Source organism: Pinus tabuliformis, chromosome 7, assembly GCF_031772625.1.
Source record: "Pinus tabuliformis cultivar Carrire ecotype Pingquan chromosome 7, CPIR1, whole genome shotgun sequence".
NCBI classification, from domain to species: domain Eukaryota; kingdom Viridiplantae; phylum Streptophyta; class Pinopsida; order Pinales; family Pinaceae; genus Pinus; species Pinus tabuliformis.
The window spans coordinates 1859015753-1859033188 of NC_142293.1; the positions used below are offsets into that span (position 1 = coordinate 1859015753).

The 17436-nt window shown below is 35.1% G+C and overlaps 2 pseudogenes; both read left to right on the forward strand.

The window, feature by feature from the left end:
* The first annotated feature begins 3567 nt into the window (after positions 1-3567).
* LOC149255869 (9-cis-epoxycarotenoid dioxygenase NCED1, chloroplastic-like) lies at positions 3568-15662 on the forward strand (annotated as a pseudogene).
* LOC149255870 (origin of replication complex subunit 5-like) lies at positions 5418-7981 on the forward strand (annotated as a pseudogene).
* Positions 15663-17436: the final 1774 nt, after the last annotated feature.

The following is a 17436-nucleotide window of genomic DNA, read 5'->3' on the forward strand; positions in this document are numbered from 1 at the left end:
AATGTTAGGCGTAGTCTACAATCGTAAGTATTAGTGAAAAGAAAACGGTTGGTAGTGTTGCACCTCGCTATAGTGCAGTTGGAAGAGTACTGCCAGTGTAGGGGCATGACACCTGGAGTTCGGATCCAAATGCCAAGGACGACGACGGGTACATTGTGGCTTTTACCCATAACGAAGGCACCGGGATTTCCAGTTTTCTGGTGATGGACGCGCAATCTCCGACCCTTGAAATCGTGACCTCCGTTGAGCTCCCTGCCAGAGTTCCTTATGGCTTTCATGGCCTCTTCGTTAGCGATGCTGATTTGGCAAACTGAATCTAATTCCGAACTCGCATCGCGATTAATTTTCACTAAAAATAGAAACATCTCATGATATTGCCAGGAAAAACTATAATTTTTAGGCTTTTAATGAGAAACTTCTAAATTTATAATGTGTTTCAAAAATATAAATGACATTTTATTTGTCCTAGCTAGCACGGTGAAATCTTTTATTGGTTCTATGTGGAATTTATTTGTCCTAGCTAGCATGGACTATTCTTGTGAAATTTTATATTAGTTTTATGTGAAACAAAAAAAATTAAAATGTTATTCATAAAATTGGTAAGATATTTAATTTTATTTATATTTTATTATATTTATTTTAATTTTAATTAATTTATAATAATTATATTATTTTAATTATTTTAATTTGAATTAATTATTTGTTTATAACGAATATTTTAACCATGTATTTATTGACCATTTATTCAAAATAATATATATATAATTTTTATCCTTCTCTTTTAGGGTGATTTCTAACAATTAACCTAATAAACATTATTATAATAACTTTAAACATTATTTAATTTACATCATCCTACACATGTTGATTTCTAACAATTAATCTAATAAACATTATTATAATAACTTCAAAGATTATTGAATTTACATCATCTTACACATGTAAGACCTATTTTCCTCAAAATAATTCTTATTTTATATTTAAACAATTTTTTTACAAATTTCAATAAATTTTAAGATTATATTCATTTAATAAACTAATATATAGGCACACTAATATACATAGCAAGAATATTAAAATGGTTACTTGATTATTTTTTCCTAATTGTTTTACAAATATATAATCTAATTTACTTGTTTGAGTGACCACTAATTAATTAGTTATCTAGATGGAGTATGTTGAAAGTTGTAAAATAACTGAATCACTTTACAGTAGGGAAAACTTATCATAATTCAGTTATCAAATTCACAGTGGAACAACCACACCACTTGAAATTAAATTGATTAAATCTATTTTCATTTTTGTTTGATAGAAATTTTGTATTATTTAGATTTATCACATGCTAATATATATTGATTAAAATTGAATTTCCCATTATTTTTAAAGAATTTATAATTTATTTTAAATAAAAAAATAAAATTTTAAGATGGTTTGAAAAATAACAATTTTTAAAATAATCACTTTTCTATAAGGTTAACTTGGTTCTTTAGCATTATAAAATGGTGATATTCAGTGCATTTTTCACAAATATTTAGATGTGTGGTTGAACGAAATATACAGCCTCTACACACATTTGGTATTTTGGAGTTGTCTAGCCATTGCATGTTGCATAGAGTTTAGGTTAGTAATTTTATTATTTGAGCTTGTTTCAAGTTGTATAACTATTGAAATCAATATATATATATATATATATATATATATATATATATATATATATATATATATATATATATTTATGATTTTGTTTTCTTTGGTCAAGTTGTTTTTATTTTTATTGACCCTGGAGCTAATTATAGTTATGTTAATCTTGACCTGGTGAATAAGTGTGTTTTGAATAAATAAGTGCATGCAAAATCTTGGTTAGTGTAGTTGGATACAAGTACAAATAAGAGAGTTTATCACTAGGTAGGAGCTTTTACATTTGATTTTAATGGTATGCCTACATCATCACATTTGAATGTATTGTTGTTAGGATCATATAATATGTTGTTGGGAATGGACTAGTTGTATCTTCATAGGACCAAGGTGGAATGTTATGACAAGGCTATTGAGTGTCTGGATGACAATGGGGAACAAAGATTCTTGCATGGTAAGAAGAAGGAAACATCAGTTACAATGGTTACATCTACGTAGGCAAAACACAGTCACAAGAAAGGGTGTGTGTTATTCGCATTGCATATTTCCAATGACAAATGTAAGGAAGTTGAGGATGCAAATGTCTTGAGAAGGTACCTAGTTCTAAAATAATTCCAGGATGTGTTTCCGACAAATATTTCAAAGTTGCTACCTCACACAGCAGTGGAATTTTCTATTGAGTTGGTACCAGGGGCAGGGCCAGCATCAAAGGCGCCTTACAGGATGAGCACACCAGAGTTGGTCGAGTTGAAGTTGCAGTTGAAGGAGATGCCTAATAGGGAATACATTAGGCCAAGTGTATCGCCTTAAGGTGCACCAATGTTGTTTGTGAAGAATAAGGATAATACTCTTAGGTTATGCATTGATTACAGACAATTTAACAAAGTGACCATCAAGAATAGTATATGTTTCTGAGGATTGATGACTTGTTTGATCAGTTGAAGGGAGCAACAGTGTTCAGAAGATTGATCTGAGATCAGGATACCATGAGGTATGCATCAAAGAAGAAGACATCTACAAGATTGCTTTCTAGGCTAGGTATGAGAATTACGAGTTTGTTGTAGTTCCATTTGGTTTGCCTAATGCTCCAGCTACTTTATGTGCTTAATGAATAGTCTTTTGTGTCCTTATCTAGACAAGATTATTATTGTATCCATTGATGATATATTGGTATATTCTAAGACTGAGGAAGAACATGTCAAACATTTAGCAGCAGTATTGAGATTGTTGAGAGAACATCAGTTGTATGATAAGCTCAATAAATGAAGTTTCTTTCATACAGAGGTACATTACTTGGGACATGTGGTTTCCAAGGAAAACATAACAGTGGATCCAGAAAATATAAGGGCTATCATGTAGTGGGAGACGACTAGGAATGTGGATGAGGTAAGGCCCTTTATGGGGTTAGCAGGTTATTACAGGAGGTTCATCAATAACTTCTCACATATTTCTTATCCTATTACATCGTTGTAAAGGAAAGGTAAGAAGTTTGAATGGATAGAGGAATGTGCAATTAGTTTTGAGCAGTTGAAGCAGTTGTTTTCATATCCGGACAAAGAGCTTGTGGTATGTACATATGCTTGCAAGAGAGGGCTTGGTGCAATCCTAATGCAGGAACGACGGGGAGTATGCTATGAATCAAGGAAACTTAATGAGAATGAGCAGAATTACCCGACACATGATCTTGAGTTGGTAGCAATCATCCATGCTTTGAAGATGTCGATGCATTATCTTCTTGGCAAGAGGTTCATCTTGATGAGGGATCACAGTGGATCGAGGTATATATTTGGCCAACCTAATTTGAATGCCAAGAAAGCCATATGGTTGTCCATGATCAGTGAGTTCGACTTTGAGATCAGGTACATTAAAGGTAAAGAGGACAAGGTTGTAGATGCTCTTAGCAAGAGGATACAGGTAAATCACATAAAAACTATGAGTTTTTATGGTACATATTTACAAGATCGAATCTTGCAGGAAGGACAACAGGATGACAAGTATATTAATTTTATCAACATGGTATAGGTGATTGGAATGGGGAATATCGTCTCACAGTAGATGGCCTGGTCAGATTTTAGGACAGGATCTATGTTCCAGATGGAACTAAGCTTATAAGATTATCTTGAGGGAATTTCATGCTAAGACATATTTAAGTCATCCAAGATATCAGAAGAACAAAACCATTGTCTATGGCATTGGATCTCAAAGTAATGATTTGAAATCCACGCCCACTCCCACTGCTACACTTCCCTCAGAAAATCCGCTTAATGGCATTTCTTCTGCTTTAGCGGCAGTTTTATGCAATGTTGTAGATGATATTATAAATAACTTTATCGATAATCCGCTGAGGCCTTCCATGGATCCAAATTTGTGTTGGCTGGAAACTTCACTCCCATGCAAGAGATTGCACCAGTGGTGTGCGACAAGATACAGGTCAATCTCCTTGCCTGCATTGACGGTGATTATATCCACAATCGGCTGAATCTTAGATACATCCCCAGAGGCGGCCACCATCTTAACGAAATGCTTCACACCGTCATGATCAAAGACGGCCGAGTAACGTTCTGCAACCGTTTCGTCTGCATGCACAAATTCGTGCAACAAGAGACGGCGAGAGGCCGGGTGGTGCCCAACTTCTTTTCTGGTTTCTACAGCCTCGCCACCAAATTGGCGAGGGGAATCCTATTCAATGCCAGAGTGGCTCTCGGCCTCTTTAATCCCTTCATCGGCACGGGATTGGGAAATGCCAGTCTCCTGTGTTTCAATGGCACACTGATGGCTCTCGAGGAATCAAATATGCCGTACGCAATGAAGGTTACAGAATCTAGCGACGTCGTCACTGTCGGCATGTATGAATTTGACGAGAAACTCTTCATGACCACGACAGTGCATCCCGAGATCAACCCCGTTGTTGTTTCATTCCTCCATTTCGCTTTCTGTTGCGGTTTCATTCCTCCATTTCTCAATATTTCAGAGTGTCGCCTGTCGGAGAAAAATAACTCGATGTCAGAATCTTTCGTTTATTCATTATTTTGCCCTCTCCTTGCCTGCGTCGACGATGTTTATATCCACAATGGGCCGAATCCCAGATACGTCCCCAGAGGCGGCCCCCCTCTTTTCAAGGGCGACAGAATGCTTCACGCCATCATGATCAAAGACTGTCGAGTAACGTTCTGCAGCCGTTTCGTCCGCACGCACAAATTTGTGCAAGAAGAGACAGCGAGAGGCCGGGTGGTGCCCACTTATTTTCCGGTTTCTACAGCCTCGCCGCCAGATTGGCTAGGGGAGTCCTGTTCAACGCCAAAGTGGCTCTCGGCCTCTTTAATCCCTTCAACGGTGTGGGATTGGCAAATGCCAATCTCCTGTATCTCAATGGCACACTGATGGCGCTTGAGGAATCAGATCTGTCGTAAGCGATGAAGGTCACAGAATCCGGCGACATCGTCACTGTCGGCAGGTATGACTCCGATGGGAAACTCTTCATGTCCATGACAACACATCCCAATATCAACCCCGAGACACGAGAGCTTTTCGCTTTCCATTACAGTTTCATTCCTCTGTTTCTCAATTATTACGTCGTAAGGCGTTTCCCTCTGAAATGAACTCCCTTGATTGCCTTTCTGTCCTAATCGTAGCCGTTAGATTTTTTGTTAAACAAATGAACAAAAATCAGCCGTCTGATTTGATAAAAAAAGTTTTAAAACATTAAAAAACCTTAAAAAAACGTTTCACTTTACATGCAATAAAAGGCGAATCACCAGGCGCACAGCAGCTAACAATGCCTCTGCGATGGATTTCTCGGGCGACAAACACAGATTAAAGAGCTCATATCGCTCGTTGGGGGTCCAAGGGATTTTATGACGCCATTGTTTGTCTATGGGGGCCCTTCCACTGGCAAAACCAGTGTAGTTTAGATATAATTAAGCATTTGAACCGCCCTTTTGCCTATGCGAGCTGTAGATCTTGTTTTAGCCCTCGTTTGCTGTTTGAATCCATTCTGAACCAACTAATATCCCACAGAAGAACGAAAGCTAATAACTATAGCAGTGCGAAGCACTGCGAGAAAATTGCAGATTTTGTTGTGTATTTGAAAGAAGCCTGTATTCAGGCCATTGAGAAAAAATATGAAAAGAAATTGGTAGGTGGGTCTATAGAATCTCGGAAAGATGGGGAACCAAGGTTCACAGGCTCTCCTCCCAGGGATTCCCAAAACATCCCAGATAAAGGGCTGAAGGAATCAATGTTTAAGGGATCTCCCCACGAGGATACCCAAATAAGTCCAGAGAAAGGGTTTCAGGAATCAGGGTTTAAGGGCTCCCCTCGTAAGAATACCCAAAAAATTCCAGAAAAGGGGCTTAAGGGTTCCTCCAAAAAAAATACAGGAAGAGAGCTTCAGGCTTCTGGTTGCGATGATCCTTCGCGAAAAGACAAAGGGAAGAGGGACAATGATTCTTTTAGTAAAGAAGTCAGGAGATTGGATTTTCTAGAGGTGGTGTACTTGATATTTGTCAATATTGAACTTCTGCATGAGTGGAACAATGGTTTCAACCTCATCTTGGCATTGTTCAAGCTATCTAATTTGACAAGAATGCCCAATTTGGGTTTGATTTTTATCAGCAATATCACTCCAGATTCCTTCTATTCCCATACTAGTGCTCTGGAGCCATTGACAGTCTACTTTCGGGACTATACTGATGATGAGTTGTATCAAATCCTTATCAAATGGAAGCCTAATACTGAGATGTATGCCTCATTTCTCAAGTAAGTACCTGTGCCTAACTTTTTCTTCAAATATGCTTATAGATTTCTGTTAATGAAACAATAATGCTCAAATCTTATTAGAAAAACATGAGGCAAATTTGGGTTCATGTGTCTACTATTTCTCTGCGTCCATAGGAGTATGTTGCAATGTGTAAATCTTGTTGATTGGCTCCTGTCAATGAGGTTATTAGTTTGGTTTGCTGAAAGTTCTATCTCTTCTGCACACTATACACTTGCTTATTTTGTATGGGAAGATCCACCCAGCAGCAAGAAAGTTGGGCTTCTCTGATCTCAGGTGTCCAAACCGTGCCACGGTTCTCTTTGTTGTTCAAGTTAAGGGGCTTTCGAAGTTTTTAAAAGTTTCAATGAAATATGTGGATGCTTGATTTAAACTTGTTTTCTTTTTGTTTCTGATATTGAACAATGCTATTTTGAAGCCCTTCAGTAGAGCTTGCAGGCGAGTTATAGAACTCTCTACAGCATTGGAACCTTTGTTTCAAAAATACTGTGAACCAATTACCAAAGAAGTTGTGGTTCCCGATGAAAACGGAAAGCCGAGGCTATTTTCTTATCTTGAGCCACACATTGGACCAGCCTTGAACCAAATATTCAATGTCCCTACTTCTAGAGACAAGGTTAGAAGGAAAATCATGACAAGAAGACAAGGTTTTGATGAAATACATGAAGATCTAGATTTTCATCTTTCTGTTTGTGGCAAGTACTTGCTCATCTCTGCCTTCATTGCATCAAGGAACCCTGCGACTCTTGATGCCACGTTGTTTGATTCGTCTGGGGGATTAGATAATCGTAAGCGAAGGAAAAAGTAAGAACTTTAGTTCCTTTGATCCTTTGCTTTTCTCCTTTTTTGTTTTTCTTTTCATTTGATTCTTAAAAATAAATTTAGTTGATTTCACATAAGGAAGGATCTGATTTCTTTTATCTAGAAGTTCCAGCTCATCTGAATACTATGCCCTCTTTCCCATTTCATGGCAGCAAGAAGTTAACGTTTCCTCCATATAATTATGCAATCCCAAGCATCACTTTGGAGTAATTATTGTATACTCTCTTTTGTTGGTTTGTGAATAGGAGTGTAAAATCCACAGAGAGAAAGGAACATGAGAAGCAAGAAAAGTTCCTTAAAGTTCCAGGGAGTTTCCCTCTGGAGAGGCTACTTGCAATCTTCCAATGCATCACAGCAGTGGCAGATGAAGAATTGGAAAATCTACAATCTGAAAATATATCTGCAGCTGATGAAAATGGTTTGGGGCCTATGGCTGATGCTCTTATGTAGCTCTCAACTCTTTGTAATATCAATCTTTTGTATAAAGGAACAAATTGTCCCCTAGAAGGTGCTGCTAGATATCGTTGCAACATCGATCAGGAACTTGCAATGAAGGTATGCCTCTTTTTTTATGATTTATCAATGTTTAGTGTTGTTATGCTGTATTGAAAATATCGACTAAAATCTTTGATCATCACTTTGGTTGTGGGAAATAGGAATTTTATTTTTAATCCATCTCTTATTTGTTTGTGATTGTAGATTGCGTGTAGTGTCAAATTTCCTTTGTCAAAATATCTCTATCAGTGATAATGACCTTGACAAGGACCATTTCTAGACGTGTTGTTCAGTCACCTACTACAGAAGAAGTAAATCAGTTCAATTTGTGGGAGAAAGACAATTTATTGATTGTTAAATGCTGTATGTTGTGGGGCAAGGAGGTCACGTAATTATAAAAGATATGAACTGTTTCACCTCATAACCCCAGGAGTTGTGAATAGCTCAGGTATGTTGTTCAGAGTCTGCAAATTAGATTATTCACAATAAAGTCGCACACAAAATTATATAGATTAATACACGGGATTTATGTGGTAAAACCCTGACAACATGTCAAGGAAATATCCAGGGGCAAGACAATTAAGTTTTATTCTTCAGCAAAGTAATTGCATTCAGGCTTACAATACAACCTCCTCATCTGTGGGAACAGAGTAATTGCATTCAGGCTTACAATACAACCTCCTCATCTGTGGGAACATATATGAATTAGACTCCGTTACAATAGTTTTGTTAAGTATATTTAGTTTGTAAAACTGAATAACCACAACAACATTTGTGTTCTTCAATTTATGCCTTACGGCATTTCAGATGAAGTATTCGAGTAAAATTAATGACAATACAGTAATCAAAAAATTTCCTAGATGCTTTCTCCCATGAGATGAGTTTGCCAAAAAAAATATGCATCTAACAGTAACTATGCAAATAAGTCAATGATTGGAAAAAATGCCTTGCCTTCCACAATCCATCACTAGCCAAAATGAGAAATTCTGTGTCTCTCACATCTGGTTCTGAACTTAAATGTTGCTTCAGACTCCTGTCACCAAACGCACGAGCTACAACAAGCTGACCATTAACTCGAGGTACATCTCCTAATATATCAAAAAAGAACGCCATTAAGTATACAGTTTCTCCCTGTGACCATTCAAATGTTACTCTTGAGCTAGAAATTATTTAAGTATGTTCTCATTAAAATTAATCTCTGCACAGCATTTGTAGTGGTACCTGGCAGGAGTGTCACAAATCCACCCTTCTCGATGTTTTGGTGTTCAATACTTGGCTCATGATCAACAGTCAGCTGAATAACAGTGCCGTTTTTACATATAACAGCCCTGGAATCTCCTGTATTTGCTACAAAGAGTTTTTTCCCATCAACTAAAATAGCAGTGACTGTTGTGGAGCCACCGGGCCCTAAATCAGCTGCCTTTGCTAAAATTTTCCCATCAGTCCGGTTGTATGCATTCTTGATGGCATTTTCTGGGTCTGTCCAGAACTTTGGCTCCATTATTATCAGAGATACTTGTCAGCATTAAAATATTTAATTAGCATTTTACACCATACGAAACTTTGAAAATAGCAAGTGACAACCAATACAACAAATGGCAGATCAGCTGTAAAAGCATTTTACTGGATGTGCATCAGAGTCAGAAATCTCATCTGATATACAATTTTTCTAAAGAGTCATTTGAGAACCATCATATTTATATAAATGAAGGAAATTATCAAAAATGATAACGATTTGTCGCAAATGCAATTTTTGCAATAAGGAAGCACTATTGCTTTATGCCATGACGTGATGCTACTACTGTACGTTTTTTCTTTGGATAGGTGCAAGAGACACATGAACATATAAGTATAGGAAATATATGAACAGTTTAAGCTATTTGAAAAATAGTGGATTTACGCATGAAACATATTCAACTAGAAATATGATGGGGAAAAACAAGAAATTCATTATATGTGAGAAGTAAAATGTTGGAGAATCTTCGCCTTTGAGGTTTGAGAAATGGACATGGTGATATATCACAACTAGAAAAATCTTGTTCATAGATGCAGATCATTGTTACAATTAACAATATATATCATATGCCAAAGATCATTGTTACAATTAACAATATATATCATATGCCAAAGATAAAACACAGGAAATTAACCCATGAAGTCAATGCAAGTAGAAACATCGTAATAGAAGCAATAGAGGAGAAAACGAAATTGTTTCACAAGTTACAATCAAGTTAGGCAATTGAGATAAACATATGCAATTTGGAAAATGGAAAGAAACTTTGAACCTGCTCCAATTTAATGTATAATTTTAATTTTTGATTGACTAGCGATAGCAAAACAATACATGTCACAATACAATCAACTATAAAATTTAAATAGATGTTGAATTTAAATAGATGTTGTTAAATTCACTGAGACCTTCCAAGTATTCCCTATGATTCATAGATGCTAAACTAGGTAGACCATCAACATTGATTACAAGTATTCCCCATGATTCATAGATGGTAAACCAAGTAGACCATCAGCATTGATTACAAGTATTCCCCATGATTCATAGATGGTAAACCAGGTAGACCATCAGCGTTGATTACAGTGCATAACCCCAAAGGAATCGTAAGAGCTGAACTTGTATGTTGCTTCAGACTCATGTCACCAAATGCACGAGCTACAACAAGCTGACCATTAACTCGAGGTACATCTCCTAATATATCAAAAAATAACGCCATTAAGTATACATTTTCTCCTTGTGACCATTCAAATGTTACTCTTGAGCTAGAAATTATTTAAGTATGTTCTCATTAAAATTAATCTCTGCACAGCATTTGTAGTGGTACCTAGTAGGAGTGTCACAAATCCACCCTTCTCGATGTTTTGGTGTTCAATACTTGGCTCATGATCAACAGTCAGCTGAATAGCAGTGTCGTTTTTACACATAACAGCCCTGGAATCTCCTGTATTTGCTACAAAGAGTTTTTTCCCATCAACTAAAATAGCAGTGACTGCTGTGGAGCCACCGAGCCCTAAATCAGCTACCTTTGCTAAAATTTTCCCATCAGTCCGGTTGTATGCATTCTTGATGGCACTTTCTGGGTCTGTCCAGAATTTCGGCTCCATTATTATCAGAGATACTTGTCAGCATTAAAATACTTAATTAGCATTTTACACCATACGAAACTTTGAAAATAGCAAGTGACAACCAATACAACAAATGGCAGATCAGCTGTAAAAGCATTTTACTGGATGTGCATCAGAGTTACAAATCTCATCTGATATACAATTTTTTTCTAAAGAGTCATTTGAGAACCATCATATTTATATAAATGAAGGAAATTATCAAAAATGATAACGATTTGTCGCAAATGAAATTTTTGCAATAAGGAAGCACTATTGCTTTATGCCATGACGTGATGCTACTACTGGATGTTTTTTCTTTGGATAGGTGTAAGAGACACATGAACATATAAGTATAGGAAATATATGAACAGTTTAAGCTATTTGAAAAATAGTGGATTTATGCATGAAACATATTCAACTAGAAATATGATGGGGAAAAACAAGAAATTCATTATATGTGAGAAGTAAAATGTTGGAGAATCTTCGCCTTTGAGGTTTGAGAAATGGACATGGCGATATATCACAACTAGAAAAATCTTGTTCATAGATGCAGATCATTGTTACAATTAACAATATATATCATATGCCAAAGATCATTGTTACAATTAACAATATATATCATATGCCAAAGATAAAACACAGGAAATTAACCCATGAAGTCAATGCAAGTAGAAACATCATAATAGAAGCAATAGAGGAGAAAACGAAATTGTTTCACAAGTTACAATCAAGTTAGGCAATCGAGATAAACATATGCAATTTGGAAAATGGAAAGAAACTTTGAACCTGCTCCAATTTAATGTATAATTTTAATTTTTGATTGACTAGCGATAGCAAAACAATACATGTCACAATACAATCAACTATAAAATTTAAATAGATGTTGAATTTAAATAGATGTTGTTAAATTCACAGAGACCCTCCAAGTATTCCCTATGATTCATAGATGCTAAACCAGGTAGACCATCAGCATTGATTACAATTATTCCCCATGATTCATAGATGGTAAACCAGGTAGACCATCAACGTTGATTACAATGCATAACCCCAAAGGAATCGTAAGAGTTGAACTTGTGGCATCCCATTTTTTAGAAGTTTAATGTCTAACTCCAAGGCCAATCAAGCCAACCCCAGGGCTCAAAAATAAGATAATAAAAAATATATGCATTTGGTAACGAGGCGTGATACCTATCATCCAGCTCAGAAAGGATATAGGTTGGTAACAATTGAAATAGACTTACAAATTAGCTAATTTAGAGAGTTTCTTTGTGGGAAAAATCAAGAATCTCATTCTAGATTACGATTTAAGTTGGGAATCAAACCCTACTCAACTAATGAAAGGACTGAAATTTGCTAAACCCCTTTCCAGCACTAATTTAAATATGTAGACTATAGATTGGTACTACCCAGGCACTCCCTAGGTGACATTATCAAGCAGCACATCGGTAGCTACAGAGTGATTGATACAGATGTGGATGCTTCTTCTCCCTCCTCTACTTTTTACATCTATACCTAATGAAAAGTAATGGGCACTTCCATAGTATGTTGTAATTGGTGTACTTTTGAGCCTCGTTGACCTCTCTTTTGGTCACCCACTACCATTAATAAAACTAGTCTTATCTTATCTTCTATCGTCCGTTAATAGGAAATGGTACTGTAATATAAAAACAATACTAAATAGCGAGGACCAACTTTCACCAATTTAGATCCTCATCTAGGAGTGAGCACTTAGTGTCTATACTTTCTTTTCTATATTTGAGGCCAATGTACATCGAGAAATTACATTGTAAAATAAAAGTATTCAAGAGACATATGCTATCAATTCCATCTGAGCAACAACAATCTCAGTTACATACCATGAACCACGTAATCCAAATGTACATCAAGAAATTAAACTGTACAAAACAATTATTCGAGCGACACATCCCATCAGTTCTGTTTCAACAAAAGTAATCTCGATTATTTACCCTGAACCTCAAAATTTTGACGACATGGTTCATGGTATACAACTGAGATTGCTGTTTGCTGAAATGGAATTAATGGAAGGTGTCACTTGAATAATTGTTTTGTACAGTGTAATATAAATGTGTAGCCCAATATGGTTACAAAGATGCCCTAAACATTGAAGGCTCTGAATTTATCAACCAGGTTTTTGAAAGCATAAAAGACTATCTCAAGCTTAGAGGAACTCATTCCTCCTCACATGACAGAAGTTATGTAAGCAGAAATACAGTGGAAGAAAGTAACTACTCTTAGATGAGGAATTGTAGTAGATTGAATTGGCAAAGAATACAAGGTTTGTGTATCTTCTAGGAAAAATCACATTGAAGACTAATAAGAACGCTAGGCCTTTTGAAGGATTACTGATTGACAAGCTCTATAGGTTTCTCCAAAACAATTGCAGGTTGACTCTGTCTCCCTACAATATACCACCTGTGAATTTACTTCAAGTCAGAATGGTGCAAGAAATTTAGAGTTCGTTCACACAAAACTGTTAGAAGACAATGAAATTATAAGCTTTTACTCATGATAAAACTTTTAGGGCCGTAAAGTTCCTGATCACTCAAAAATAAGATATAATTTTGTACTATTGTTACTATTTTAATAGATTTATAAGATTTCAAAATGCAAATTTCTGTTGAGATCAGAAGAAATAAGCATTGAGTTTTTTTACCATTTCTGCAATAAATCATGAATCATGTAGAGTGAACTGGTACATACATGTTTAATGTTTTGTGACTGGTGGAATGGAAAAAAATGATAACAGCTCATTACTTTTCAGTTTCAATCCTTATTTTACAGTAAGGCTCTTATCTTTTGATGAAATGTGGAGGCTGGTAAATTAAAATTTTCAAGGAATCCCAGGTAGAGTTTGTTAAGCGGGAATTTTAAATTTTAATAGTAACTCCTTTTTATCCTTTGTCCTCGGAAATTTGTACACTCTCGAGTTGTTTGGGGCTAAGTACCAGTTCATGTGTTACAAGCCCAAGCCACCAAACAACACTTTTACGATGTTGGGTCCCTTCAAATTCTGAATCTAAGAAGCCCCATAGGAGCAACAAAATGAAAATGATACCTAGAAAATCACTCTTCTTGCCTAAGCCACCAAAAGGCACCAATCCTAGTAAGGCTTAAGGAGGACCAGCGATAATTATAAGGATCCCATGCTTCCACTATACTCTCTATTGCTTTATGATCCAATATGTTTCTCATCCTACCTTTCCATTTTATTTTGAATGTGGAGTCTTTACAGTGTAAGCCCCTGTAGCAATATTCAAAATGTGGCTAGAGTTGCTTTACAATATCTGTAGATGACGGTATGCAAAATTGTTTTATTATTATTGTTTTGATTTAATGTTTCATTATGCATACTAAATCTTTTTTTCATATAAAACCAAATTTTAAATGTTTACTCATTTACAAATACTACAACACATACCCCTTTTTCGGATTGATGTTTATGAGTAGTAGGCCAAAACTTGCCAAACACTTCAATTTCTTTTCCAAAATTTCAAAGATGCCCATTTGAAAAACCTTAAAATAATGTACAAAAACACGTTCACATAAACAACAACTACTACATGGATAATGGATAACCTCTACCTGACATTAACTATAACTCATTATCATCCACCCATGCTTTCAAGAATGTCCATTCACATGTTGCTATTCTTCCACAAACTACTATTACTTACAAAATATCCCTATTCAAAACACACATAACTAATAGTTTCAAGTGTAACTCAATATCATCCATGCTTGCTTTCAACAATGTCCATTCACATATCACTATTCTTCTACACACTATTATTTACAAAATATCCATATTCAGCATACACATAACTAACCATTTCAATTGCAACTCATTATCATCCACCCTTGCTTTCAACAATGCCCATTCACATGTCACTATTCTTCCACACTCTATGCCTTACAGCGTTTCCTTTGCAACATTAGGTGCAAATGCTAGTTTGATAGTGTCGCCTGCGGGAGAAAAATAATTGGACATCGGAATCCTATCGATGTTGCAACCGTCGTTTATTCACGATTTTGCGATAACAAAGTAGTATGCCATATTTCCCTATACCTAGATCGTGGTGGACCCCATGAACATGATTGTCGGCGGCAACTCTCCCATGGGCTGCAACCCTGCCAAGGTCCCGCAGCTCGGCGTTCTCTCACACTACGCAACAGACGAGACCACGATGAAATTGTTCGATATCCTCGGCTTCAATTTCTTCCATTCGCTCAACGTGTGGGACGAGGGCGACGAGATCGTGTTGATTACCACCAATTTGTACGGCCGGTGGAGCACGTTGTGGAGAGAACTCATCTAGTCCATTCCATAGTAGAGAAGGTCCGCATAAATTTGAGAAATAGGATTGTATCCAGAAAGCCATTGTATTCAAAATGTTTGGAGTTGGGCGTCATCAATCCCCGGTTCGTTGCCAAGAAGAACTGGTACGCATACATGTCGATAGGAGCACTGTTGCCTAAACTCTGCAGGGTCGTTAAACTCGACTTTGATATGGTGGAGGCGATGGCTGCCATGGAGTGCGTGGTTGCCTTGAGGTCGTATGGTGAAGGTTGCTTCGACAGTGAGCTGTTCTTCGTGCCCCCGAGTTCGGATCCAAATGTCGAGGAGGACGATGGGTACCTCGTGGCTTTTCCCCATAACGAAGGCACCGAGATTTCCAGTTTTCTAATGATGGACGCGCAATCTCTGACCCTTGAAATCGTGGCCTCCGTTGAGCTTCGTGCCGGAGTTCCGTACGGCTTTCATGGCCTCTTCGTTAGCGATGTTGACTTGGAAAACTAAATCTAATTCCGAGCTCACATGGAGATTAATTTTCACTAAAAATAAAAACATCTCATGATATTGCCAGGAAAAACTATAATTTTTAGGCTTTTAATGAGAAACTTCTAAATTTATAATGTGTTCCAAAAATATAAATGACATTTTATTTGTCCTAGCTAGCATGGTGAAATCTTATATTAGTTGTATGTGGAATTTATTTGTCCTAGCTAGCATGGACTATTCTTGTGAAATTTTATATTAGTTTTATGTGGAATGAAAAAATTCAAAATGTTATTCATAAAATTAGTAAAATATTTAATTTAATTTATATTTTACTATATTTATTTTAATTTTAATTAATTTATAATAATTATTTTTATTGACCATTTATTCAAAATCTATATATATATATATATATAATATTTAATTTAATTTATATTTTATTATATTTATTTTACTTTTCATTAATTTATAATAATTATATTATTATAATTATTTTAATTTGAATTAATGATTTTTTTATAAAGAATATTTTAACCATATATTTATGGACCATTTATTCAAAATCATATATATATATATATATATATAATTCTTATCCCTAGGGTGATTTCTAACAATTAACCTAATAAACATTATTATAATGTCTACATTATTATAATAACTTTAAACATTATTGAATTTACATCATCCTATACATGTAAGACATATTTTCCTCGAAATAAATCTTATATTTATATTTAAACAGTTTTTTTACAAATTTCAATAAATTTTAAGAATATATTCATTTAATAATCTCATATATAGACACACTAATAATACATAACAAGAATATTAAAATGGCTATTTGATTATTTTTTCCTAATTGTTTTACAAATATATAATCTAATTTAATTATTTGAGTGACCACTAATTAGTTATCTAGATGTAGTATCTTGAAAGTTGTAAAATGATTGAATCACTATACAGTAGGGAAAACTTATCATAATTTAGTTATCAAATTCGTAGTGGAACAACCACGCCACTTGAAATTAAATCGATTAAATCTATTTTCATTTTTGTTTGATAGAAATTTTCTATTATTTAGATATATAAAGATTAAAATTTAATTTCCCATTATTTTTAAAGAATTTATAATTTATTTTAAATAAAAATAAAATAAAATTTTAAGATTGTTTGAAAAATAACAATTTTTAAAATAATCACTTTTCTATAAGGTTAACTTGGTTATTTAGCATTATAAAATGGTGGTATTCAATGCATTGTTCACAAATATTTAGATGTGTGGTTGAAAGAAATATACAACCTCTAGACATATTTGGTATTTTGGAGTTTTCTAGCCATTGCATGTTGCATAGAGTTTAGGTTAGTAATTTTATTATTTGAGCTTGTTTCAAGTTGTATAACTATTGAAATCAATATAAATTTTTTTATGCTTTTGTTTCTTTTGGCATATTTTATGATATATTTTGGGAGATATACTATAGGAATTGTTGGAATCACAAATTTGAGTTATAAACTTTGTATAATATGAGTGGTACAAAGGTTTTTCAAGGTGTTGAATCTATTTATGTATTGAAGGATGCATCTTAAAGAACAAAAACCCATGATTTCTCCAAAAAAAAATTGTGGATTCTAAATAAAAAGCTAAAATGTAGAAGAGCTAGATTGTGTCATAAAATCAATTGTGTAACAATGTCAAAAAAATTAATTTACACATATCTTTGGGGAGTTTGTGGGTTGATACTAAATCTAAGGACACCTTGATATTTCTAGTGAACATATACATTCATGA